Source organism: Pongo abelii, chromosome 10 (assembly GCF_028885655.2).
Source record: "Pongo abelii isolate AG06213 chromosome 10, NHGRI_mPonAbe1-v2.0_pri, whole genome shotgun sequence".
Lineage (NCBI taxonomy): Eukaryota > Metazoa > Chordata > Mammalia > Primates > Hominidae > Pongo > Pongo abelii.
Window position 1 is genome coordinate 102,124,074 of NC_071995.2, and position 27,652 is coordinate 102,151,725.

The 27,652-nt window shown below is 42.1% G+C and overlaps 1 protein-coding gene and 1 pseudogene across 6 annotated transcripts in view; one reads left to right on the forward strand and one right to left on the reverse strand.

The window, feature by feature from the left end:
• Positions 1 to 27,652, reverse strand: part of C10H12orf42 (chromosome 10 C12orf42 homolog) — a 267,817-nt gene that overhangs the window by 183,204 nt on the left and 56,961 nt on the right. The window contains exon 1 of one of the 6 annotated variants that reach the window (XM_054527576.2): positions 4,459 to 4,590. The exons of 2 other annotated variants lie outside the window; for them this stretch is intronic. The gene's annotated coding sequence lies outside the window, so the exon portion shown is untranslated. Of the gene's footprint in view, positions 1 to 1,839; positions 2,146 to 4,458; positions 4,622 to 27,652 lie in introns of those variants that run through there. 3 more of the 6 variants (XM_024257046.2, XM_054527571.1, XM_054527572.2) reach the window with 3 other exon arrangements.
• Positions 11,810 to 13,474, forward strand: LOC100450975 (glutaryl-CoA dehydrogenase, mitochondrial-like; annotated as a pseudogene).

A 27,652-nucleotide genomic window follows, 5' to 3' on the forward strand; every position in this document is an offset into this window, starting at 1 on the left:
TCCTTGCCTCAAGAGATAACTGGCGAGATTAAAGAAAGCCTTATATCTAATGGACCAAATTTAGCAAGAGTTAGGTAATAAGGTTCCACTTCTATACTCTTTTGCTTCCCTGTGCTCAGACATGGCAGGCCTTGAGCTCCTGGTTTCTACATGGTAATCACACCTTGTAAACCTCGGCAAATGTCAGTCACTATTATTTCTACCCCCAGATCCTCCAATGTAATTTGTGAGTTATCTTCAGTCAATTTGATTGGAGAGAATGGAAAACTTACCCTGGCTTAAAACTCAAGCCTCATTTCTCACTTTAATCTATCATGGAGCCCTTTACTCAAAGAGTCATTTTAGTGGACATCAATAAAGCTGATAAGCTGATTCAAAATAGGCCTTATTCTATGAGCCAAGACTCTGAAGGGAAAAAAGAATTCCTGACTTCCCAAACATAACCCCCAACTTGTTAGAAACTCTTTGTTTTCAATTTTGTTTTTGTTTGTTGGTTTCTTTGTTTGTTTGTTTTTAAGACAGAGTCTCACTCTGTCACCCAGGCTGGAGGGCAGTGGCATGATCTCAGCTCACCGCAACCTCTGCCTCCCAGGTTCAAGTGATTCTCACGCTTCAGCCTCCTGAGTAGCTGGGATTACAGGCGTGCACAACTACGCAAGCTAATTTTTGTACTTTTTAGTAGAGATGGGGTTTCACCCTGTTAGCCAGGCTGGTCTTGAACTCCTGAGCTCAAGTGATCCACCTGCCACGGCCTCCCAAAGTGCTGGGATTACAGGGGTTAGCCACCACACCTGGCCCTCATTCTTAATTTTATGTGTTTGTGGTTTATCTTTTCCTTAAATACATTATCCAGCAATTTGCATGTTATTGTTTCACAGTCTGAAATAGGAGATTCAGTCTGGGTCAAAAGCAACTGTAAAGACCACAACTGCCTGACTTCACAGGTCTTCGTCCTAATATTCCTCTAGTCACATGGCATATCTTCTTTCCATAAACTTGCTCCTTTCTGCTAGCTTCTTTAAACTTTAACAAAAATTTCCTCTCCCTCAACTGTGTTTCATAGACTTCTACTTATTCATGGCATCCATTTGATCATAATCTTTAATGGTTCTTTCTCCAGATCATGACTTTTCAATTCCTTCCCTGATGCAAACTGCCAGATTATCTCAGTATTTCCAGTTCAGAGTCAGGAAGTGGAAAATCTTACCAGCCCAGCTCATCCCTTCATCCCATGCCACATCATAGATCCCAAGAAGCTTAGGAAAGGATGAGGGCATAGGGCAAGTCAAGTGTCTGTCTCCAGGCCCACCATCTCCTTTTGGCCACCTCAACAACAGCTCAAAATTAATCCGTCAAATTATTGATCCACACCCCCATCTTGATTCTCTTCCCCATCTCTGCAATGTGCACCACCATCTGCCAAGTGTGCTACCCTCAGTTCCTCCCTTTCCCTCTTCACCCCACGCAAGCAATCTCATCCATCAACTCTCGTCAGTTCTTTCTCTAAAGTAGATCCTAAAACCATCTTCATTTCCATTAACACTACCTTAATCCAGGATACTGCTGTTTCTTGTCTGGATTACTACAGCAGCCTTCTAACAGCTTCCTAACCACTTGTTGCACTTTCCTTTCTTTCCTTCATTCAATCCATATTCTACAAAGCAGAGGTAGTGATGATAAAATATAAATTCAGTCACATAGATCCCTCAAAATCCTTCAGTAGCTTCCTATTTCTCTAAGAATAAAATCCAGTCTTTTCCCACATCTGATACAGCTTTCGACAATCTGATTCTGGCTAACCCCTCAAACCTCATCTTGCAATATTCTCCCCACACTCACAGTGTTCCAGCCACATCAGCGTTGCTTCGGTGACTCAGGATCCCTGAAGCTCTTTTCTGCCTCAGGGCCTTTGCACATGCCTCTGCTTGCTTGGTGTTCCCCACACTCACAATGTTCCAGCCATACCAGCCTTGCTTCAGTGACTCAGGATCCCTGAAGCTCTTTTCTGCCTCAGAGCCTTTGCACATGCCTCTGCTTGCTTGGTGTTCCCCTGCTTTCTCACTTGCTTTAGGTCCCAGCTGAAATGTGATTTCCTCAGAGAGGACTTGGCCACCCTAAACCAAAGGGAATCTCCCTCAACTTGTAGCTCTTTATTTTACCCCCTTATGTCTTCATATTTTTGCCCTCTTCTTCTCTAAATTATTGGTGGGGGAGAAACTACGAAGAACATGAAAAAGCAAAAGCCAAAAGAGGAGGCAAAAAAAAAAAAAAAAAAAAACCTTAGAGATAAGAAAAAGGAGAAAAAGACAAGAAATTAAGAGGAAATAGGCATGAAAGTATTAGCATTTATGAAAAATAAGTTCATAAAATTGTTAAATACATGTAAATGTTATACACCCTTAAAGCAAACATTCTTACTACTTATTTCTAACTCTCAATGATTTCTAACTTCATCTTCAAGATAAGTCATCTTTCTTTGAATTCCAGTAAGTATAATATTCACTAGTGTAAGAATTTACCAAAACGAAGGCTCGAAATGAGTTAGAAGCATTTGAAAAAGTCATTATCAGCCCCTAGAAGAGTCTAATGCTTCTTTTCTCATTGTAAGTTTGCATAGCAAGGATCTAAGACAAGTTTTAAAATAAAACAACCCTCTCTTAGGACCATGGGTACATGAGGCATCATTTCTCCACAATAGCCTGGCCCTCTCGCCTCCCTTTGTCCTCCGCAATGCCTCTTTGTAAATCACAGGTGTTTGTGGGCATAAAGCCCATCAGAAGGGAGTTTATTGTGAAGAGTTCTTTCTTTGCCACTTGTTCTAAACCTGTTCAGAGAGTGCTCCATGCCTTAGACCAAATCTCCATAAAAATCAAGAAACAAGAAGTTTTCTGTACGCCTGTACAACAGCCACACTATGACATTAGTTTCGACAGCTCTGTGACCCTGTATTGTCCCAACTTTATTCACTAGTCTCTTTTTCTCTTTCTCTCTCCATTCCTTTTTTTAAGCCTTTATTAGCATTTTTTATCTACTGTAAAATAAAAAGGAGGAGGATCGGTGGGGTTTTTTTAAGCACTCTACGTGGCAGATAAAAAAAAAAAACACTATCTGCAGTTACTGTAGTAATGGTTTCAAAAAAACACCTGCAAATCAAAGAAAGACACCACAGCAGTGTCTTCAGACTTTTTTTTTCCTCTTCTTCTCTTAAAGTTCCTTCTTGGCCATTATAAGTAGGCCCGGCAATGAATTTATGTGACAGCTATGAAGTTAGTATTAAAATTGTGAATAGTGCCTAGCAGTTTTCATGCCCTTAGTATAAGATCGCCTCAATTTGCCACACAGCGGTGAATAGGGTAAAGAAGGGAGGGGGTGTCGAATGAATGGGAGGAGGAGGTTATGTGAATGGGAGGGTTTCCCGGGAAGGGGCAGCACAGTTGTCACAGGGAGAAGAGTGATTTATTTTTGAAATTCCAGAAAGGAAGACCAAAAGAAGCTGCCTAAAAGATCCTGAAGTGCGGGGTTGGGGGGGATGTGAGATAAATAATATGTCTACACACATTTAGCAAGTGTCAAGGCCAGCTCTAGAAGTAGGGACAGGGTGCGGGCGGCGGTGGTAAATCCATTCCTCTGGTCTTCCAAGATTCAATATTAAATGCCAGCAGGGAGCAGATGTGGGCAAGGGCTGCAGAATAGGGGTAAGGAGCGCTGAAGGAGGGGTTAAGCGTTTATCTCAATGGAAATTAACCACTTGGGGGGAATTAGAAGAGAGCTGGAGCGGGCGGGGAAGGTTGGGGGGAGAAGAGGGACCGGGAGAGTGTCTCTCCGTGTAAAGAGAGGAACTTTCCTGGTGCGGAGATCTGGGGACGGCATTCAGTAAAATAAGGTGAGCAGGGCTGCAAAGAGCAAGGCGGGGCGTGCCCTCCACCGCCCCCCACCGCTCCGCCCGGAGCCTCCCCTTGCCCGACCCCTCCCCCGCTCCCTCCCCCGCCCCCTCCCCCTTCCCGTATTAGCATGCGGGCGGCGGCGAGCCGGCCGGGCAGGGAGGGCGGCGGTGGCATCGCCGCGCGGGGCGCATTGTGGGCCGCGCTCGCCTCCGCGGGGGACCATCTGCTCGCTGTCAATGCATCACCTGCTCGTCTGGGCCGTCGCCGGGGCAACGGGGGGCGGGGGATTAAGGAGCGTGTGCGTCTCGGTCCGGGCCGAGGCGGCGGGGTGGGGGTTGGGGCGGGGGCGGAGCGCTCCTTGGCCCCCCACCCCCCTGCCCCGAGACGGGTCGACCCGCTCAGGGGGTCGGCGACCACCGCGACGGGTTCCGCCGCTTGCCGCTGCTCCTTGGCCTTTGCTCCCGTGCTGCCTCTTCTCACGGGCGCGGCTGGAGTCCCGGGGAGCAGCAGAGAGCAAACGGTCCGGCCCTGCCTCACCCTGCCAGGGGGCGAGTCCCGCGCTCCCTGCTTCTACCTGGAGCTGTAGGGTCCCTGTCCGGGCGCGCAACCCGCAGCCTCCTCCGCGGGAGCTGGGGCACTCTGCTGGGTCCCGGGGACGCGGCGCAGCGCGGTTCCAAGCGTCCCGCAGTCGCCGGGCAACCACAATGGGGCTGCCTTGCCGTGAGACCCTCCCCCGCAACTGCCACCAAAGTCACAGAAAACTTTCACACCTCTCATCTGACACTGTGGCCTGTGCACGACTCCAAGCACTGGGGAAGCCTTCGACATCAGAATATGAATGGCACCTATTCTTCCAGGGGCGGGCAGGGGGGATCCCGATGTTTATCAAAACGGGTTGATTTTCCACGGAGGGGGTACTTCTGGAGGTAGTAGTCCCCAGAAATCCTGAAATTCCCCCTTCCACCTACTCATCTGCCCGAATTGTAAACCATTTTGAATAGAGGAGTAGTGCATCCAGGAATAATGCAGCCAACAGCAGGGGGCAGAGCAAGGCTGTAGATGGGGACAGTGGCCATTTGGGGACACTTTTAATCCAAAGTCATGCTATTTGGTTTAGAAACTTCTGAGAAATTTTACTCTCTGCTCTTCCCCATCTCTATCCCCACCTCTGACTGGTCAAGGACATTTAGCTGTGCCAACAAAGGTCGTTCTCATCTGCCTGAGGATTCCACACACTTCAACAAAGGACTGGTTAACACCCCCTAATTCCTGCCCATAAGCTGTCCATAGGCTGCACAGAACCAAAGAGTTGTTAAGTCTTCATCACAACTCATAATATATAAATATTTTTTCTGGGCTAGCTAATTACTGGACACTCTTCTGCAGAATCACAGGACCAGCAGAAAGTGGACATTCACACCTGAGTCCCAGGATGGACACCCCCCCACCCCACATACCCACATCTAAAATATTTCTAGCCAGGAAAAAAAAAAAAACAGCTTGTTTTTAAAGACTGTGAGTCTTGTTAGATCTCATTCAAAGGTCTAGCAACTCTTGGGAAGCCAACGGCCTTTCTCTGACTTAGCAACTCAAACCCATTTTCTGCATTTATTTCTTTTTTAAAAAAAAAGTAAGTTTGTACTATTAACCCTATGTTCATCTTTTCCAGCTAAAATCTCGTGATCATCGAGTAAAATTTCTCTCATCCTTTTATAATTTCTAGATAGAAACACCATGAATCAGGCTAATTTTATGATTAAAATGCATTTTTTTAAATTTGCTGTGACCACACAGAAAATGACAGTTCCACTAATGTATCACTTTCTTTTTATCATTCATATGCAAGAGAGAAAAGTTAACTATCAGAATATCCATGGCTTTGACATAATAGATGAAGGGGAAAAAGTTTGTATGTATAAACTTGCTCCAAAGATAAAATTCTACCCACCATTTTACTTTAATTATGACTTCCATAAATTAAAGTTGAGAGTTCTGAGAAGACATGCCCTTCAATCTACAAGGTACTGCTAAATACATAGAATCATGGCATCATTCCAACTCAGAGAAGGGATGAGCTGAGTCCAACCCTCCTATCTATAGATAAGGTAGCGAGCCCCAAAATGGTAAGTGACTGGCCCAAGACTGTACTGCTAGTGGCTATGGATGCCCAGTGCTCTCTTAACCCCAACAATATCACAGAGGTGCAGCTTTGCACACCAAAAACACCTGAAAATGCCCTTTGTCTACTCTGTTACCATTCCTACAGCTGCTGGTTTCACTACAGAAATGAGAACTTTTCATCAATTTCAGCAAATAATCCTTGAGTACCTACCACGTGTCAGGCAAAATAGACAAAGATCCCCATCCCTGTAGAGCTCATTCTTTTGTGGTGCAAACAGATTTTAAAAGAAAGAAAAGGCTGGGCATGGTGGCTCATGCCTATAATCCCAACATTTTGGGAGGCCGAGGCAGGTGGATCACTAGGTCTAGAGATCGATAACATCCTGGCTAACACGGTGAAATCCCGTCTCTACTAAAAAAAATTTAAAAAATTAGCCGGGTGTGGTGGCACGCGCCTGTAGTCCCAGCTACTCAGGAGGCTGAGGCAGAAGAATCGCTTGAACCTGGGAGGCAGAGGTTGCAGTGAGCTGACATGGAGCCACTTCACTCCAGCCTGGGTGACAGAGCGAGACTCCATCTCCAAAAAAAAAAGAAGAGAGAAAACTATTCAATCAGCTACTATGAGAGGGAAAAATATATTCACAAATAAGATATGGATATCAACCTTAAAAAGAGAAGAGCATACATGAGAATCAGAGCAATGCAATCAACTAGAAAATAATCTCAATATGACAAAGTATCATGAAGTACAGAGAAGACATCAGGTAATTTTACCTGGGCAATGTCATAAAGAAGATATCATAAATTTGGCTATATAATAGCAGTTCCTGGTACCTAAACAGGGTATGGCACATAGCAGATGCTCAATAAATAGTTGTTGGATGAATGCATGAATGAAGAAATGAATAATGCATTTTCCAAATAGTCAAAAGGAGGAAGATATTCCACGCAAAGATATGACAGTATATGAAAATGTGGTACATATATACAATGGGATATTATTCAGACAAAAAAGGAAGAAAATCTCCCCACTTGTGACAATATGGATGAGCCTAGAGGACATTAGGTTAAATAAACCAGTCACAGAAGGACAAACACTGCATGATCTCACTTATGTATGGAATATTTAAAAGTCTAACTCAACCCAAATGCCCATAAATGTTAGACTGGATAAAGAAAATGTGGTACATATACAGCATGGAATACTATGCAGCCATAAAAAGGAACAAGATCACGGCCTTTGCAGGTACATGGATGGAGCTGGAAGCCATTATCCTCAGCAAACTAACACTAGAACAGAAAACAGAAACACTGCATGTTCTCACTTATAAATGGAAGCTGAACAATGAGAATACATGGACACAGGGAGGGAAACAATATGCACTGGGGCCTGTCGGGGGGTAGGGTGGGGGGAGGGACGGCATTAGGAAAAATAGCTAATGCATGCTCGGCTTAATACCTAGGTGATAGGTTGATAGATGCAGCAAACCACCATGGCACACATTTACCTATGTAACAAACCTGCACGTCCTGCACATGTACCCCAGAACTGAAAATAAAAATAAATTTTAAAAAAAAGTCTTAACTCACACAAGCAGAGAGTAGAATGGTAGTTGCTAGATGATGGGGAGTGAGGAGGATGGGGAGTGAGGGAAATGGGGAGATGTTAGTCAAAGGGGATAAACCTTCAGTTACAAGATGAGCAAGTTCTGGTGATCTAATATACATCATGGTGACTAAAATTAATAGTGCTGTATTACATACTTGAAATATGCTAAGACAGTTCTCACCACCACACACCAAAAATGGTAATTATATGAGGTGATGGATGTCCTCATTAGCTTGATTGTCATCATTTCACAATGTAGACATATATCAAATCATTACATTGTACACCTTAAATGTATAAAGTTTTTATTTGTCAATTATACCACACCAAATCTAGGGAAAATGTTTTTTAAGGAAAGATATCACAGTATGAACAAAGGTTGAGGGGCATCTGTATTTAAGGAGTGATGAGTGAGCCATGAACTGTGAGCAAACAGAACAATGGAGAAGAAAAAGGAAGATGGCATACTGGCTTGGAGGTATGTTGAGAAGGGATTTGACTACCATGCCAAGAATGTGGATTTTGTCCTGAGGACTAATAGTTTTCAACAGCAGCACACTTGTTTTAAGCAGAATCTTGTAAGAAACCCAAACAGGATAAAACTGATCCATACAGAGCTGTCCTAATAGAAGCAGGGGTATGCCCCCTGCCCACAGTCTCCCCATCCAGCCATGGCTGGGGACTCTATAGTGCCCTTTGAAATACTGTTTGAACATCAGTACAACTGGCAATGAGTCATCTTTGAACATTAACAGACATAAGAATGTGAGTTTGGAAGGAAAGGAGAAGTCAGGAAGAGCAGTTAGAATGCTATTGAAATTGTTCAAGCACAAAATAATAAGAACTTAGATCAGTAACATTCATAGTGAAATGGAAAATAAAGAGATTTTGAAAATATAATCCTTAATATACAAGGTCTTCCTGCATCAGAGAAAATAATTTTACCTCTGGCGCATCTAATTTTGGATATCTTTTTAAATAATATATTACAAACTTCAGCCTTTTAAATGTTACTATGGCTAACACATTCTCACATTTGCAAAAGTTTATGAAAAAACACAAATTCCTTTGCAGCAAACTGCTTAAATGATGGTTCATATGTCATAGTATAGATTTTGGGATCCTAAGAGAAGCCAATGGAAGCTATGGAAAGATAGCAAAAAGTGAAGCATGTTTGAAAGATATCTAATACTCTTTTCATTTACTAACCAGGCATACCAATTTTTGAACAGCGTTCAAAACCATCACGACCCTTTCCCTACACTCTCTCAAATGTAAGCATTCAAGTGTTTTTCTTAAAAGTTACATAAAATTATTCATTACCCACTTACAATTAGTTACAATTGCCCAGTAAAAGCCCTTCCTGGGTAGAAGGCTTGTGACTTAAGGAATCCATGACACTCCTGGATTGGGTAAACAAAAGATATGCTCACACAAATAAGCTAATAAGAGAGGCAGCAAAAGAGAACTGGGAAGCCAGAGAAATTCACATGATGAAGATACCTGGCATTTAGCCAAAAGTAAAAACTATAAATATTAATCAGATGAGAATCAGTGTCACTTTACTGCAAGAATGTTCTGTAATTAAAAGAGTGGATATTGTGTTGTGCATGTTAGCACACTTGCCGCCAATAATATTGGATGCCAGTAGCTCAGGAGTACTGGAAAGAGCATGGATTCCTAAGGATGTCACTTAGCAGAAAGTTTACTAAATATCAACTGTTTATGTCAAATTCAAGTGACACTGCAAAGTAAAGGAAGAAGAAATATCAGGGTTTCAAAATTGTGTTCCTGTCTAAAAGACAAGAAAAGAAACCTTCCTTGGACATCTATTATAAGCCAGGCATTTGCTAGGCGCTTTCCAGACATAATGTCTTTGAATACTTACCTCAATCCTGCAGAAGAGGTGTCATCATAATCACATTTCAAAGACGCAGCTATTCCAAAGTTGGCTTTGTCATCCAAGATGTGGCTGTGGTTGTGCATGTCTGAAGTGGAGCAGAGGTGACATGTCCTTGAAGTTGATAAAGTCACAAGATTGTGAGACTGCAATGCTTCCTGGATCATCCCTGTGGGTCAATGGGCCTTGGAGTGGATGAAAGGCGTGGGAGGGAGATACCAAAGCTCTCATTTGGGTAAATCAGCGGTAAACCTGCTCAGTGGTCAGGCAAAGGAGGTTTGGGCAACTTACTGGGAGTGTCAAAAAAAAGGGGGGATAATTGAAGATCAGAGTAGCAATGGTTGGAAGAGGCAAAAGGAGATAAAAGTGTGCCGTTCCCTTTCTTTCCTCTGTTCCTAGACATAGGGATGAGAGAGGACGAACAGCCTCCACTACTGAAGGGGGCTAAATGGTAAATACTCCCACTGTGGTGGATTTCAAGCTCTCATGATGTTAGTGAGCGCAGAGTTGGGAAAAGATGTGCACAATCAGCTCTGATGATCCAGTGCCAGTTAGCGCCAGCACCCTATTGCCCTTTCCCATGTCATATTTTCCTGTCGCTTCTTCCCACCTGTTCTTGCTCAAAGATAAAGCTGTTAAGTTGTCCAGACTGTGTACATTGCACAACTCTAGTGTTGCCATTTTCATCACAGCCATCATTGACATATATAATTTAATATGACAATTTTCCTTTAGGAAGCTGTGTAGAGCAAAGGAGACCTTTTCCTAATTTGCACAAAAGCACCATTTGGGTTGGTTTTCATGCTGCTCAAAGACCACATACTGGAAGTCACAAGCCAAATTCAGCCCACAGACATCTTTTATTTAACTCACATTGGGTTTTTAAAAAGACATTTTTTTAACTAGCTTGCCAACATTTAAAATTCAGGAAACCAAAATCCAAATTACTAGATTATATTGGAAAAATCAAAGCAAGCTGCACTACATTGAAAGCAATAACAAAGAAAGTACCTATACCTAGATCAAGGTAGGCATTCAAAAGATGTCAGGATCCTTCAGCCCACGCTGGCTAATGTTTTGTACTCACGTTTTTTATCATTCTATCCTGGAAGCCACGCCATCTGGACTCTATCTTCCTCTGTGGCTCCTCCCTTATCTTCTGTCAGTTTCTAGAACAATCTTTGCACCTCAGGGCTTTGCACTTGCCCATCTTCTTCCTGAAACACTCCACCCTCCACCCCCTTGACTGGTTCATCTCCCACTCATCCTTCCATTTCAGTTTAGATGTCATCTTCACCATCAGCTTTCAACAAGACTCCCAAATACCTCCAACTCACGCCATGCTCCATGGAGCGGTCAGACTGATCTTTTTAAAAAATAAATCAGATCATGGCACAGCACAATTGTAATGAAATGCAAGCTCCTTCAGCTGGCCCTTAAGGAATGGTGTGGTTTGGACACTGTCCCCATCCCTCAGTCACATTGTTTCCCTATTTCCTTTACAAACACACCTCCCGTGTGCCTGCCTTTGCTCTTGCCACTCCCTTTGCAGGAACACTTTTTCCCAGGTTTTCATAGAACCTACACCTTGGTAACATTCTGGTATCAGCACAAACCAGCTGCACATCCTCAGAGAAGCCTTTTCTACCCACCCATGTAAAATAGCAGCCCTGCCCTCTGCCAGCTTCAATTCAATGACTCTCCATCGCATCCCTTGATTATGTATCCCAGTTATACCCCAGATCTCCAAATCAGACTTCCTGGTGGTGGGGCCTGCCAATCTTTCCTTTTATTAAGCTACCCCTGGGGATTCTGATATGCAACCAATTTAGGAACCCCCCGTCTGTGGTATAATGGGAAAGGAAAGAATGGTAGGCATGTTGAGGTGTGCTGTGGTTCACGGCGAGTGTTTTGTTCCTCATGAGTTTTGATAGTCCAATATTACAGTGATGTAGGATACTACAAACCCACTGTAATTTTGCAGCAATAAATTACTGTCATTCCCTTGCTTGTTTATAAATGCCACCTGAAACCTCAATCAACAAAATTGTGGAGAATCTGTTAGAAACAGAGCCAAAAATTCCTCCAACTTCTTCGTAGAACAGTTATGATCATACAAGTGAGAAGACTAAGTGAAGAATGGACAGCTAAAGGATTCGACAAATTAATAGGTTGAAGGAATACAGACATTTTTTTTTAAGCCAGGAATCTGTGGGTGCTTACAAATCTTTGGGAAAATACCCACTATTGCCAAGAATTTTAAGATTAAAATATTTGGTGAACTGGGAGGTACCAGGTCAGGAGGGCCCAGGGGCCAGGGCCATGGCTGGGAGCGGCTCCATTCTGGCGCCCCAGCTCCTCCAGGTCACAGTCCTCGCTCCACCCCCTCGCCCACTGCTTGCATGGCCCTGAGAGGTGTCTCTGTAGGGCTACTGAGCCCACAGACCCGGCCTGAGCGTTTTGCACACATGGGTCTCAAGACTGAGAAAGACGGGAGGACACAGAGCTGACCAGCCAAGTATAAGGACCCTGGTCGCACTGTGCATCTGCAGCTCCTGCCCAACTGTCTGCCTGCCCCAGGTGGATTCTGTCCCAGAATCCAAGGGCTGCCTGAACAGGATGACAGGGTCATGCCCAGGGTCAGAGGCACTGAGGCACCTCGCATCCCGAGTGTAACTGGCAGGACCTGCTGGTGCTGCAGGAGCAGACGAGGGCAGATGAGATCCTCATCAGGAATACCTTCCACGCTTACCACCAGCTGTGACTCATGCCTGGCATCCTGCTGGCCAATCGCATTGAAGTTTTTCACAGGGAGGAGCATATTGCAGCTGCAGGAGCTGGGTGTACTAGGCCCCACCATCAAAGGATATGGCTGTATTGGGGTCTCATGTGTGGCCTATGCACTTCTGGTCTGAAAGCTGGAGTGGGTGGACAGTGGCTACAGGTTGGTAATGAGTGTCTAGTCCTCCTCTAGTCATGCACCCTATCTACACCTACATCAGTGAGGAGCAGTGGCAGAAGTATTAGGTTGGTGCAGAAGTAATTGTGCTTTTTGCCATTACTTTTGATGACAAAAACTGCAATTATGTTTGCAGCAACCTATACCTGCCCCCTGCTGGCCAAGGGGGAGCTCCTGGGCTGCTTCAAGCTGACAGAGCCCAACTGCCGGAGTGACCCCGGCAGCATGGAGATCAGAACCTGCCATAACCCCTGGAATAAGAGCTACACCCTCAATGGGACCACCCTGATCCAATGGGACCTGAATCACCACCAGGATCCAGTGAGACCTAGGTCACCACCTCACCTGTGGCCAACCTGTTTGTAGCGTGGTCTGGAAGATGGCTACCTTCAGGGCTTCCTGTCGGAGAAGGGGATGTGGGGTCTCTTGGCCTCCAAGATCGAGGGCAAGTTCTCCCTGCGGGCCTCTGCCATGAGCATGATCATCGTGGACAGTGTGGAGGTGGAGGACGTGCTGCTCAGTGCAGGCAGCCTGGAGGGTTCCTTTGGCTGCCTGAATAACGCCAGATCTGGTATCATGTGGGGCGTGCTTGGAGCTGCCGAGTCTTGTCTGCTCGTGGCTAGGCAGTACACCCTGCCCAGGATCCAGTTTGGCGTCCTGTTGGTCAGGCACCAGCTGATTCAGAAGTTGGAGGACATGCTCACTGAGGTCACACTGGGCCTTCATGCCTGCCTGCAGCACGGCCACTTGAAGAATCAGGACAAGGCGGCCCCAGGACAGGTCTCTCTCTGCTAAAGAGGAATAACTATGAAAAAAGCCTGGACATTGCCTGCCAGGCCTGAGACATGCTGGGGGGCATTGGGGTTTCTGATGACTATCATATGGTCCAGAACATCAGGAACTCAGAGGCCATGAAAACCTGTGAGGGTACACATGACATGCACACCCTGATCCTGGAAAGAGCTGTCACAGGAATCCAGGCATTCATGGCTGGCAAGTGAGCCCATCCAGCCAGTGGCCCAAAGCTCTCAAACCCCTTCCCAGAGACAGGCCTGGCTGGACCATGGGAATGCTGTGTTCTGATCTTAGGAAGGAAGCTAGCGGATGGAGTGGGAAGTGAGAGACACTGATTTTTAAATATCAGAATTTCCCTTCTGAAGTTGTTCTGATATGTTCCTTAAAAAGAAGATGGAATTCTCTGTAGAGTTTCTCAGTCCACTTTTAACTATGGATGAGAACAGACTCCATTTACCTTGGAATAGAAACATCTGTTGAGAGAAGGAGTGTGACATTGAAGCAACTTCCTGGAGACCCCCTTGGTCTCTGCCTGAGCAGACCCCCCTCACATCAAGGGTTCACAGTGCACCCTCTGACCCTCCCATCCGGGCGTAGTGCCTTATGCTGGACATTGGAACAGAATAAGGGAGAGGAAAATAAGAAGGCTGCACGTCTGACCCCACAGTGTTGGGCTGCATTGACTGGTAACCACCTGAGAAGTAGTTTCAGTCACAGGAGAAATGAACACATCTGGGTGCTCTGAGTCATTGGGACGTGGTAGGGACCACATTTATTGGTAACCACCTGAGAAGTAGTTTCAGCCACAGGAGAAACGAACGCATCTGAGTGCTGTGAGTCACTGGGACGTGGTGGTCTAGCCCATGTCTGAGTCTTAGACTCTGCTGTAATAAATAAACCCAGGTTAGCACTGCCCAGGCCCCTGTGGGGCATATACCAGGGATGCAGGGCTCAGGGCTGCGGACAGAGAGGACAGTTTCTGACCAGCAGGGGTGCAGGGGATTTTGTTCTTTCTGTCACCACACAGCTGATCACGTGATGGTGAGAAATGACAGTGGTCTGGCTTCTCCGCTTGGACACACCATGTTACAGGGGGTCACAAATGAGATGGCAAGAGCATCACGGGCCTTGCGGGGACTGTGGCCTTGTGAGGTCAGGGCTGGCTGCCTGGTTTCTGTTCACATTTGCTCTCAGCTGCGCCATCCCTGCTTCCTCAGGCAGAGCCCCCCATTGAGTTTGCTTAGGCGGGATACCTCAGGCTGGATGCACAGGTCTTTGTACATGGTCTCCTTCTGTGGCCAACTTGGTTGAGCTGTTTCCAAATGGCTGATCTTTGCCACTTTCTGAGTGAACCCCTGGAGCTTTTCCTAGATGATCTTGATGTGATCATTATAAAGCTGATAGATCCTCTCCTCTAACTGCTCTGTCAGATCCAAAACTTTTCAAAGAATAAGACACATTCTTGGAAAATCAAACAAGATATATCACCAGCCATTTATTCTAAGTGGATCTCAAATTTCTGCAATTTATCTTATAAAATGCTAAAACAAACAGCCCACCCCACCCCCACACACACACACAAAACAAAACAAAAAAAACCCAGTGCAGTCACTGGGGAGTTAAATTTTTTAAGAGGTAAAAACATATAAAGTCATTTGCCACATAGTGATGTTTTGGTCAATATCGGGTTGTATATGCAATGATGGTCCCGTAAGAGTATAATTTATATCGTAATTTTACTGTACCTTTTCTTTGTTTAGATATATTTGGATACACAAATACTTACCATTGTGTTACAATTGCCTATAGTATTCAGTATAGTAACATGCTGTGCAGGTTTGTAGCCTAGGAGCAATAGGCTATACCATCTAGGTTTGTGTAAGTATAATCTATGATGTTCAGACAATGATAAAGTTGCTTAACTTCGCATTTCTCAGTAAAGTTCCCATTGTAAAGTGATGCATGATTTTATACAGTATAAATTCAACTAGGTTAGAAAGAAAGTACATAAAACAGGGGCTAGAAGAGGCATGCAACAAAGTGGTCACTGGGTGATGTATCAAATACATGTTTACATATATATATATTTTTTTTTTTTTACTGCGTTATGCATTTCTCTACTTTCTAAATTTTCTATGATGTACCAGGGTATGTACCAATAGGGATTGGGCAGGGGGGCATAAAAGTGGAAAATAGGTTGGGCACAGTGGGCCACCCCTGTAATCTTAGCACTCTGGGAGGCCAAGGCAGGAGGATGGCTTGAGGCTAGGAGTTCAAGACTAGCCCAGGCAACATAGTGATACCTCATCTCTTCAAAAAAAAAAAAAATTGTTTTTTATCTGTGGGGTGTGGTGGCACACACCTGTAGTTCCAAGCTACTTAGGAGGCTGAGGTGGGAGAATCTCTTGAGCCCAGGAGTTTGAGGCTGCAGTGAGCTATAATTGCACTACTGCACCTAGCCTGGGGAACAAAGTAAGATCTTGTCTCCAAAAAACTGGTGGGGTGGGGGCAGGTAATAAAGTCAACCTTTCATCAACACATGTGGAATTAGCAAGCCGTTCCATTCATGAGATCCATTATATTTGAAGAGGCATCAGGCGCCACCATTAATTTAGGACCTGAACATAACATCAGGCATTGCAAGACATAAGCTCCTGGCATGTTGAAGAATCCCAGCTCTCCCATCACAGAATACTTGATGACTTCTGGAGGGCATGGATGTGACAATGCAAGCTGTGCCTCAACCCCGACTACCGTAGCTATTCATCCCTGTGTGAAGTGAGAGGGCTGGGCATTGGATGCAGGGGAATCTGGGCCCTCAGCCTGGCTCTCTAACTTGGGTAAATCATTCATTTCCAAACGTTATCTATACAATGAGTCCAATATCTTATTTTCAGGATTATTGTAACGGTGAATTAAGATACAGGTGGTCCCCAACTTACTATGATTTGATTTATAATTTTTCAACTTTATAATGAGTTTATTGGGGTATAAAGTACATTTTCAACTTATGAAACAAAAAAGGTTAAAACATTTAAAGGTTGTGAAAGTGTAAAAACAAGAAAAAGATTGGAAGGTGGCCATAAGATCAGCAAAATTTAATAAATTGTGTGAGTGGAAGGATTATTTTCCTGCCAAACAAACATGAGATCCATAGAGAAATTATTTCCCAGGAGCTTTATAAGATTTTGAGTTTGTCTTAGCAACATTTAAGTCATTGGAGGTATCATTTTCATGGTATTCTTCCAAATTTAACATTTAAATAGGAAAAAAAGTCCCAAGCCAAATTTGAACACCCATAACCAATAACTGGAAATGAAATTCAGTCAATATATGACTGACAGTGTTGTAATTGTTCATACTATGGCTAAGAAGAAATGTTACCCCTCTCTGAAACGTCCCCATTTCCCCATCTAGATGTAATCTATCCTAGCACCATTTATTTATTTATTATTTGTTATTTATTTATTTGCTGGAAATTACAGTTACTTATAAATATGTGTGTCCTACTCTACAAGTTCCTTTGTGCAACATAATATAGGATGGCCAATAACCTAAGCAAAGGAGACAGAAACACTTGGTTTCAAGTCCTGGCTCAGCCACTTGCCAACTGTGACCTTGTGCAAATTATTTGATCTTTCTAAATGTCAATTTCCTCATCTGTAAATAGGTGGCAATCATGTAAGACCTAATAATGATAGCTAATATTTATAAATGCTTATAAGCCAAGTAGGTACTAAGTATTTGAAGTGCTTTATATGTAAAAAATTTGCTAACTCTCACAAGAACTCTTAGAGGTAGCTATTAGTTTCTCTCTTTTACACAAGAGGCAAACTGAGGCATAAAGATGTTAAGTACCTTGCTCAAGGTGTGCAGCTAATAGGTGATGGAGGTGGTGTTCAAACCCAGCCCACCTGATGCCAAAATTCAATAATGCTTGTAAAGTATTCAGTATAGCAGCTTTATGGGTAGTCATCTTTTAACACCAGGGTTTCCTGATACCCCTACTCATCTGTGCCACAGCAGGTATTGAACCTAACCTTATGCCTCAATGATGCAATATTTGTTACTGAAGAATTAGGAAAAAATACAAGAATGTCTCCCTCCTTCTGCATTCATCACTACCCAATTGAGAGCCTCAAGGAAGAATCATTTTCTGGAAGTTCTCAAAACCTGCCATTTTCAAAGGAAAAAATAAATCTCAGCCCCTGAGCCAAGCATAAGCACCTACAGACAGCCTCGGAAATGCAATTTAAACAACATCCAAAAAAAGCATCCTTCGGTAAAATACAGATGATACTGCCAAAGGAAAGAAAATGGTAAATTGAAGCAAGTTTTTAAGCTTAACCTAATTTAACATCAATTCCAAGGAGAGCAGGTACTAGATAATGCACACGGCTATGCTGACCCTAGACCAACTCTCATTTTATTCTGAATTCCTGTTTTGAGAAGTGCAAACTAGCTAGCTTTCAGAGGTCATTCCTGCATGGCTATTTGTATATCTTCTGGCCAAAACATGGAAATTATTATTACATGCATGGGAAGTAAAGAGAAAATCTGCTTAACATCACAAATGATCAGGGAAATGCAAATCAAAACCACAATGCAATGCCACCTTACTCCTGCAAGAATGGCCATAATCAAAAAAATCAAAAAATAATAGATGCTGGCAGGGATGCAGTGAAAAGGGAACACTTCTACACTGCTGGTGGGAATGTAACTAGTACAACTGCTATAGAAAACAGTGTGGAGACTCCTTAAAGAACAAAAAGTAAAAGCACCATTTGATCCAGCAATCCCACTACTGGGTATCTACCCAGAGGAAAAGAAGTCATCATATAGAAAAGATATTTGCACGTGCATGTTTATAGCAGCACAATTTGCAATTGCAAAAATGTGGAGCCAGCCCAAGTGTCCATTAATCAATGAGTGGATAAAGAAATTGTGGTGTGTATATATACAATGGAATACTACTCAGCCATAAAAAGGAACACATTAATGGTGTTCACAGCAACCTGGATAGAACTGGAGACTATTATTCTAAGTGAAGTAACTCAGGAATAGAAAACCAAATATCAAACATTCTCACTCATAATTGGGAGCTAAGCTATGATAGGATACAAAGGCATAAGAATGATACAATGGACTTTGGGGACTTGGGGGTAAGTGTGGGAAGGGGTGAGGGATAAAAGACTACAAATTGGGTTCAGTGTATACTGCTTGGGTGATGGGCACACCAAAATCTCACAAATCACCACTAAAGAACTTACTCATGTAACCAAATACGACCTGTTCCCCAAAAACCTATAGAAATAAAAAATTATAAAACAAAAGTAAAAAAAAATAAAGAAGATGAAAAAAAGTTTCTAAATCCTGTTTCAGACTTGGACTTTCAGACATTCTGAAACCAGGGAATTCTGCCACGGAGATATAAGTTTCTTTAAATCTCCCCTAAAACAATCATTTTATTTTGTACTCAGTGATAAAATTACAGAATCACACTATCACACTGGGCTCTTTTCCTTTGTGGTGTGGGTTAGAGAAAGGCCAGATCATAGATATTTGAGAATATGAAACTTCAATGGGAAATCGATGATCTTATGTCTTACCCCTTTTTTAATGGCTGCAATTTTGTTCTTCACCCATCCTTAATCCCACCTGCACACGCTGCAATCCTCTTTTTAATCCTGACCATGCACATCAGGGGTCCAGCCCCATTATCTACTAAGAGACTCCACTTTCACAAGTGTTCCCAAACCAGTCAGTGGGAGACATTGTGTGGCCATATTGGCAAGTTGTGGGAGGCTCCCATTCCAGCCTCTTCTCATGAAGCCAGTGGACAGGGTTGACCATTCTAACTCTCAAGAGGTATGCAGGTGAGGTTCTGACTTTTTAAAACCTCCAAGAAAAAATGGAGGAGAAGATGGGATACTTTGGAGAAGAGGAGAGAATTTCACTTACCCAAGATGCTGGTCTTTCCAAACTCACCAAGTTGTATACATTACATACACACAGCTTTGTGTATGTAATGATAACATCAATAAAGTGATTTTAAAAAGGAAACATGCTAATCTTATGGTTTTATATTGGATTCCAGTGGTATTTGGAAAGTCCAAATTAAAGAGAACAAAAACAAATCATATATTTTTTATATATTTGATAAAATTATGTTTATACTTAATATAACTTACATAGTATACATTTATATAATTTATAATATAATTACAGCATAAAATACATGTTATATATAATGCATGCATATGTATACCATATGTCTATTCATATGAAATTGAGGTATAAAAAATGTTCTTGTACTATAAAAACACTCTAATCTTCTCTTGGGGTGTAAGGTATTCCAAAGTGGCCTATTCCACTGCTCAACTCCCCTTTTACCCCTCTTCCTCCCAACCTCTAACTCTATGTTCTCTAGAAGCATACATAAATGCATCCAATTACTCAAAAGAGCCTCTGGCTTGTTAGTGCATCTTGAAAAAACAAAGTAAAAGAAGGCCCAGGTGGAGACACACTCACTCACCTCCAAGTTGACTAATAATAGCACATCCCTGATATGATGGTGATTTGATACCTCTTCAAAATGCTATTCTTTAAATATTTAAAATTTTCACACTTATTTAAATGTATATGAAATCCCTAAAAATATAAATGTAATCTTGACTTTTTTCTTTTTGGAAGTGTTAGGCATGGTAAGAAAAGGACACAATCAGGGCAGCCCTATCTTCACTCCTATATATTGGAGAGCTACACTTTAATTGACTGAAACAGAAGCCCTGAAGGTAATCTAATCCACTCTCCCTAGAAGGCAGTTGGGGAAAGAAGAAAGCTAATATTTGAGGTTGCTCCTTAGGAGTCTTGGTCCCTTCCTAAATAGAGTAGGCATACTTTTATTCCTATCACTGTCCTACTCTCCTGAGAAGTCCCGGTAAATTAAATTCTCACCTTCTCATTACATTTCCAGTGATATTTTGGTTCCTTTTAAGGAAATATAGAAAATGGTCTATGTGTACAGAAAGACAACTATTGCATGCTCTCACTCATATGTGGGAGCTAAAAAATCATTGATTCCACGGAGGTGGACAGTAGAATGACAGTTATCAGAGGCTGTGAAGGGTGTGTGGGTGGGTGGGGGGTTAAAATAAAGACAGATTGGTTAATGGGTACAAATATACAGTTAGACAGAAGGAATAAGTTCTCTTGTTGGAAAGCAGAGGAGGATGACTATTGTTAGTTACAATGTATTGTGTATTTCAAAATAGCTAGAAGAGAGGATTGAAATGTTTCTGACACATAGAAATGATATCTACTCAATGTGATAGATACCCTAAATAGTCTGATTAATCATTCACATTCTATGCATGTAATAAGACATCACATGTACCTCATAAAATGGGCAGAAATTGTATATCAATTTTTTTTCAAGAAAAAGAACATGACCCATATGGTATGCCCTTCAGTGAGACTTTGAGAACTCGTAAGGATTGCTGTTGTGGTGGTTAGGGGAGAAGTTGATCCTTAAGAAGAGAGTAGGCTGGGTGCAGTGGCTCATGCCTGTAATCCCAGCACTTTGGGAAGCCAAGGCGGGTGGATCACGAGGTCAGGAGATTGAGACCATCCTGGCCAACATGGTGAAACCCCGTCTCTACTAAAAATACAAAAATTAGCCTGGCGTGGTGGTGGGTGCCTGTAATCCCAGCTACCCCGGAGGCTGAGGCAGGAGAATCACTGGAACCCGGGAGGCAGAGGCTGCAGTGAGCTGAGATTGCACCATTGCACTCCAGCCTGGGCGACAGAGTGAGACTCCGTATCAAAAAAAAAAAAAAAAGATAGTAGACACCCACTCCTCTGCCAGCCCAGCATTCCACTGCTCCTCCTTCAGGTAAAAAGCTTGCTGATATTCCCTTGGAGAAATGCTCCCCCGCCAGTGTCAGTTCCTGTGGCTCCAATGAGGCAGGTGTTCCGGAGCTGGCACTGTAAATGGTTCAGAGAAGGAGCTATGACCCCAGCCAGGCAAGGAGAGTCAGAATGTTTGCAGGAACCCTAGGGAAAAAGAACTCTGTTTCTGTAGGATTTGCTGGTAGAAGGAAAACCTATAGCTCTATTTGGCCATTTTTGCCATAATATGGAAAGAGAATGGAACCACAGGAAAAGAAGCAGAGCTAAGAAAAAAAGAAAAACATTCTTAAGAATATGACTTCACAGCTAGTTCAGCCATGTCTAAAGCCAGACAGATCACTGGATTTTAGTTATGTGAACAAATACTCCCCTTTGCTTAAGCCTGTCTGAATTGGATTTTCTGTCTCTTGCAAATGAAAAAGTCCTGATTAGTACAACCAAACTTTATGATCAGCCTTTCCCTCAACCAAAAAAAGAAAAAGCTTTCACTCTCAGATTAGAAAATGGGGTCTTTCTCTGAGTATAAGTTATAGTCCATCTCTGGACCTGGAGGACCCTAACTGGGGAAAAAAAGTTAAGACTGAGAATCAAGCCTCACTTGAGCTAGATTTATTTAACAGAAAAAGCATTCAATCCTTCAACAAGTATTTATTGAACAACAAATACATGCTGGACAAATGAATGTGCCAGGCACTAGGACACAGCCATTAATAAGAGCCAGTGCCTGCCTTCTGGTGCATGCATTTCAGTGAGGAAAACTAAAAAAAAGAAAACCAAGTATATGCTATGCTTTGTGATAACAAGTGTTTTGGAGAAAAATAAAAAGGATAAAGGGAATAGAGAGTAAAGGATGGTGTATTAATCCATTCTCACGTTGTGAATAAAGACAAAACCAAGACTAGGTAATTTATAAAGGAAAGAGGTTTAACTGACTCACAGTTCAGCTTAGCTGGGGAGGCCTCAGGATACTTACAATCACGGCAGAAAAGGAAGTAAATATGTCCTTCTCCACATGGCTGCAGGAAGGAGAAGAATGAGAGCCCAGTGAAGGGGGAAGCCCTTTATAAAACCATCAGATCTCATGAGAACTCACTCACTATCACAAGAACAGGATGGGGGAAATCGCCCTTATGATTCAATTATCTCTACCTGGTCCTTCCCACAACATGTGGGGATTATGGGAACTACAATTCAAGATGAGATTTGGATGGGACACAGCCAAACCATATCAGATGGGTTGACAGGGGAGACCTCTCTGAAAAGGCAGCATTTGAGCAGGAACTGGAAGAAACTGCAAGATGGATGCAGCTCTGTAAGGGAACCGTCTTCCTGGAAGAGGGAAGAGCTAATGCAAAAGCTCCAGGGTACAAGTGTGCAGGGCAGGGCCTAGGAACACCAAGACTAATGTGACTGGGGCCCCATGGGGAAGGAGTATGGGAGACAAAGTCAGATCCTTCAGGGCCTTGTAAACATCATAAGAACGTTGGCTTTTACTCTGAGTAAAGTGGCACCACTGGAGGCTTTTGAACAGAGGAAAGATATGATCTGACTTTTTAAAAGAGCACTATAGCTGTTGCACAGAAAACAGTTCACTGGGTATTGTCTGGGGGCAAGAACCAAAGCTGTGAGATGTTGCCCTCAGATAATTCTATGCAAGATAAATAGTATAAAAGCCTCTAAATCCAAATTGGCGATTAGAAGTCTGCCATATGAATTAAAATGAACAACTTAATTCCCAAATATACCTATAGAGGAGTTCAAGACGATAGCACACAAATAATTATTAGTTTAGTCCCTCATAGTGGTTCTCAATTCTCAGAGACCATTTTGCCCCCTACCCTTACCCTGAGATAATTGGCAATGTCAAGGGAACTTTGTGGTTGTCATGACAGATATGGGGTGGGAAGCGGGGAGAGTGACACTGGCATCTAATGGGTGGAGGCCAGGGACGCTGCTAAACATCCTATAATGCACAAGACACCCCACACAACAAAGAATTATCCAGCTCCAACTATCAATAGTATTGAGGTTGAAAACCCCTATATTAATGTAAATATTCATTATTCTCAGATTTCATTATTCTTAAATTTGCAATAAATATAAAATCAGAGAAGCACAAACTGAGTTGAATTATCTTCCTTTTTGGCTAATCATTTAAAAGGCAAAAAATATAGTTGCTGTTTTGCATTTAAGAACAACTTCTTGAGGTAAAAAAATGCATAGTGGCCTGTGCTCTTAAATCAAAGCAGGAGATCCTTAGGGAAAAAGTGACATAAGAATGTTTCTGAGTTTGCAACAGGAAGACTTCAAAATTGTTTGAATATGAAAATGTCATTTCAGGAAAACAAAAGCACCTGGCACAGATTTGCTTTGGGGAGGAAAATTCCTTTGAAAACCCAACTAGTTGTATAATTAAGTGATAATGAATGCAGAGCTGTACTTTGTATTCCATTCCAGCACATTGGAGTTGAATCTAGGCTTGAAAAGCTAAATCCCTCAGTGCTCTGGCCTCTCATCAGTGAAGTGCAAATCAAGGCCTTTAACTGCTATAGAAGGGGTGGTTCCAAAAAAATGAACTACAAATATTATGTTTTCAAACTGTCTACTTTCAAATGTATGCTGAGCTGTATGTGCAAAACTGCATTAAATAAAAAGAAATGTTTCACTGGAACAAGAAAGCAAGCTATCATATGTAATATTTTACATGATGGTTTATACATAATAGAATAATAATCTATTTTTTAAAAGAAAGAAGGGCTATTAATGTCCATTGTAAAAGGCAAATAGGATTTTTAATCACTGGCAATTTCACTTAGAGAAAGACTAAATAATATCTTATATTTGTACTCTAGCTAATGTCATGTGTAAGAAAGATGAATGAGAGTAGATGCACGTGCTGGATTGAGTTTTTTGCTTGGTTATAGAGATACAATGTAGTATAGATAGTACTTGGAAGTTTGGTTTAACAAAAATTGGATATACTTCTTTAAAATTACTGCAATAAAATCATGATAGGGGATCTGTAAACATGAGAAATTAATAACTTGATATGCTACTTAATATTTATCATCATAACTAAAGGACATAATATAATCAGCCTGTGGCTAGCCAATCATTCAAAGAGCCACTATCACTTTGTCATTTTTATCTTAATTTAAAATGAACAAACAGAAAGAGACAATTTTCATTTTGTTTCTATAAAAATTAGTCTTTTCCCAAAAGGAGATTAAAACAAAGATTCTATATACAAATAACTTAGGAGTAAACCTGATGGAAAGCAACATAGACCATATGACACATATTCAAGTTCAAATAGCATTTTATAAACATTATATTAGTCTGTTCTCACACTGCTATAAAGAAATGCCCAAGACCTGGTAATTTATAAAGAAAAGAGGTTTAATTGACTCACAGTTCCACATGGCTGGAGAGGCCTCTGGAAACTTACAATCATGGTTGAAGGGGAAGCAGGCGTGTCTTACATGGTGGCAGAAGAGAGAAGAGCAGGGGAAACTACCACTTATAAAACCATCAGATTTCATGAGAGCTCACTCACTATCATGAGAACAGCACAGAGGAAACAGCCCCCATGACCCAGTCACTTTCCACCAGGTCCCTCCCTTAACACATGTGGATTACAATTTGAGATGAGATTTGGGTGGGGACACAGAGCCAAACCATATCAAACATGCTTAAATGTCTGAAGAAAAACAGGACTTTATAATAGGAGGGTAAACAAATGACAAAAGCAATAAGAAAACATAGTTATTGGTATCACACAAACCGTCTTCTACCTGATATAATAGAGAGCACAGGTTCTTGCATAGTTTTGAACATAGGAACAGACCATAGTGCAACAAAATCCTGGAAGGAAACCACCTGCCTCAGAGCTATTAAAGGGACTACCGAGAAAGACCAGGACATGAATCAAACAAGGCTGTTCAAACTAGGCTGTGCATTAAAACTATTGGCTGTGCTGTGGTAACATGTCAACATAAGGAAGAACTTTGGCAAAAAATCAGGTTGGTGACATGGTAAGACAGACCAATGGGATGGAGTAGCTGGATAGGATAAAACACAGGGAAAGAGGTGTTTTTTGTGTATTGGTTTTTGGTTTTTGGTTTTTTTGTAAACACATATACATCCAAGCCTGTATACTTGAGAACTTACTGGGTAGGGCAGACAAGTTGCTTTTTCTACTGACTCTAGTCAAACGATTTTAGGAATTAATCAGAATTACCTATCCACATTGTCCCTTCCATCTGTGAGCCATCATCCCTGCAGAAACCGCACCATGAATTGAGAAGCATGCAGTCTGCAGCCTGGATGACTTACCCATGAGATTTGGGGAGAATAAATAGTAAAGGCTTTTGAGATGCCTTTGCTGATACCAAACATGAAATGTTGTCAGTCCACCTGAAGTTCAAAGAGTGGCAGGAGCCACCGGATGGATGAGCCACAAATTAAATTAGATCTTTTTAGGTGAGTGGTTGGAGAGTTAGATGAACCAACACTTCTTTTCTGATTTTTTTTATTAAAAGACACCACAGTGGTACAAGAGAGGGTGGCCTTTGGGAAGTGTATTGCCTTGAGCTATGCTTTGAATTTATTTTTTTAAATGAGAATGTCTTTTTTCTCAAACTGGATTGTATGTTTCTTATGTTTCTCTGTTATCAATCTCCCATCTCCAGCATTTAGCTTTTATTGATGGCTTTTAACAAGGCCCTGCTCAGAGAAAAGAATAAAACTATGAAGAGTCACAGAGGACATTTTTAAGATTTGAAAGAAAACCCACAGAAAATAAAAAATTTTAATTTTTTCATTTTCTTTTTTCTAAAGGAGTGTGTAAATTACTGGCATGTTTATGGATTATAACTCCATTTTTTGGTTGTTTTTAACATCATGAATCAGAAAGTGAAAAAAAATTAGCAATATTCAAAAAGCAGTAGGAATATCTTAATGCCACTGAAGGCCCAGCAGAAATTAAAACTCGTTTATCAGAATATAAGTGTTAGAGAAACTGTAAATCATGAGAAGATACACAGATGTTACTTTGAACTTCAAGCCATCAATTGGCTCACAGGCCTGCCACAGTCTACTGATGTATGGTCAGAGTTCTTGGTTGCAAATAACAGAATATATTTTGGCTAGTTTAAGCAGAATAGGAATGTATTAAAAGAAGCCAGGTAGCTCATGGAATCTGAGGGCCAACGAGCCAGAACCTGAAGCCATTTAGCCAGGAAACCAAGCCATCCCATTGGATTCTCTAGTGAAATGTCACTACCACCACCATTCAGCATCAATCCTCTTTGGGACTAGACACAAGAAACTCTTCTGCCAATGCCCCAGATGAAGCAGACACCATTGCCCCCACCATGCCCAGAAGACTGACTCTCATTTAGGTAGGGCCAGCTCCCACATGTGATGACATTTTTATCCTCTGAGTCAATTCTTATATGGGTGGTCCCAATTGGCAGAACCTAAGCCACACACCTGCATCCCAGGTGCAAGGGAGTCCAGAGATGTGTTTTTGCCCTCAACCTTGAAAAGGACATATAAAATTAGAAACTTTCACATTGTATAGAGAAATGTTCAAACATAGCAGGCAGCCACAAATGACAAAAACCCTCTATGAATTCCAATCTACCTTTTTTCATCCATATTTCTTCTATCCAAACCTTGCCTTCCAGGCATCCTGATCTCTTTATTATTCCTTTTACATCCTACTTCCCATCTTTACAATATGAGGTTTATTTAAATAATGTACTCAAGATCACACAACTACTAAGAAGTAAAAATCTGGATCTGAACCTAAATCCCTTCTGAAATCCAGACTCTGCATTTAGTTGATATGGTTAGGCTTTGTGTCCCAGCCAAATCTCACCTTGAATTGTAACCCCTGTAATCCCCACATGTCAAGGGAGAGACCAGGGGGAGGTGATTGAATCATGGAGGTGTTTTCCCTTATGCTGTTCTCATGATAGTGAGTGAGTTCTTATGAGATCTGATGGTTTCATAAGCGGTTCTTCCCCTTTTGCTTGGCACTTCTCCTTTCTGCCACCTTGTAAAGAAGGTGCCTTGCTTTCTCTTCATCTTCTGCCATGATTGTAGATTTCCTGAGGCCTTGCCAGCCATGCAGAACTGTGAATCAATTAAACCATTTACCTTTATAAATCACCCAATCTCAAGCAGTTCTTTATAGCAGTATGAAAATGGAAGAATACATTAGTCGTATGTTGAGAGTTGATTTAAAGTCTACACTTCATACTCTGTCCCAAAGCACCAAGTTCACTTTACCAGATACTTAGTACCATGTACTAAGCAGACAGTAATTTAATTCATCTCAATAGATAAGTTTTTACTGCCTGGAATGGAATCTTGGTTCAGCACCCAGAAATTATGTAATATTGGACAAATTACTTAACCCTCTAGGTCTATTTCCTCATCCACAGAACAGAATGGTGTACTTCTCA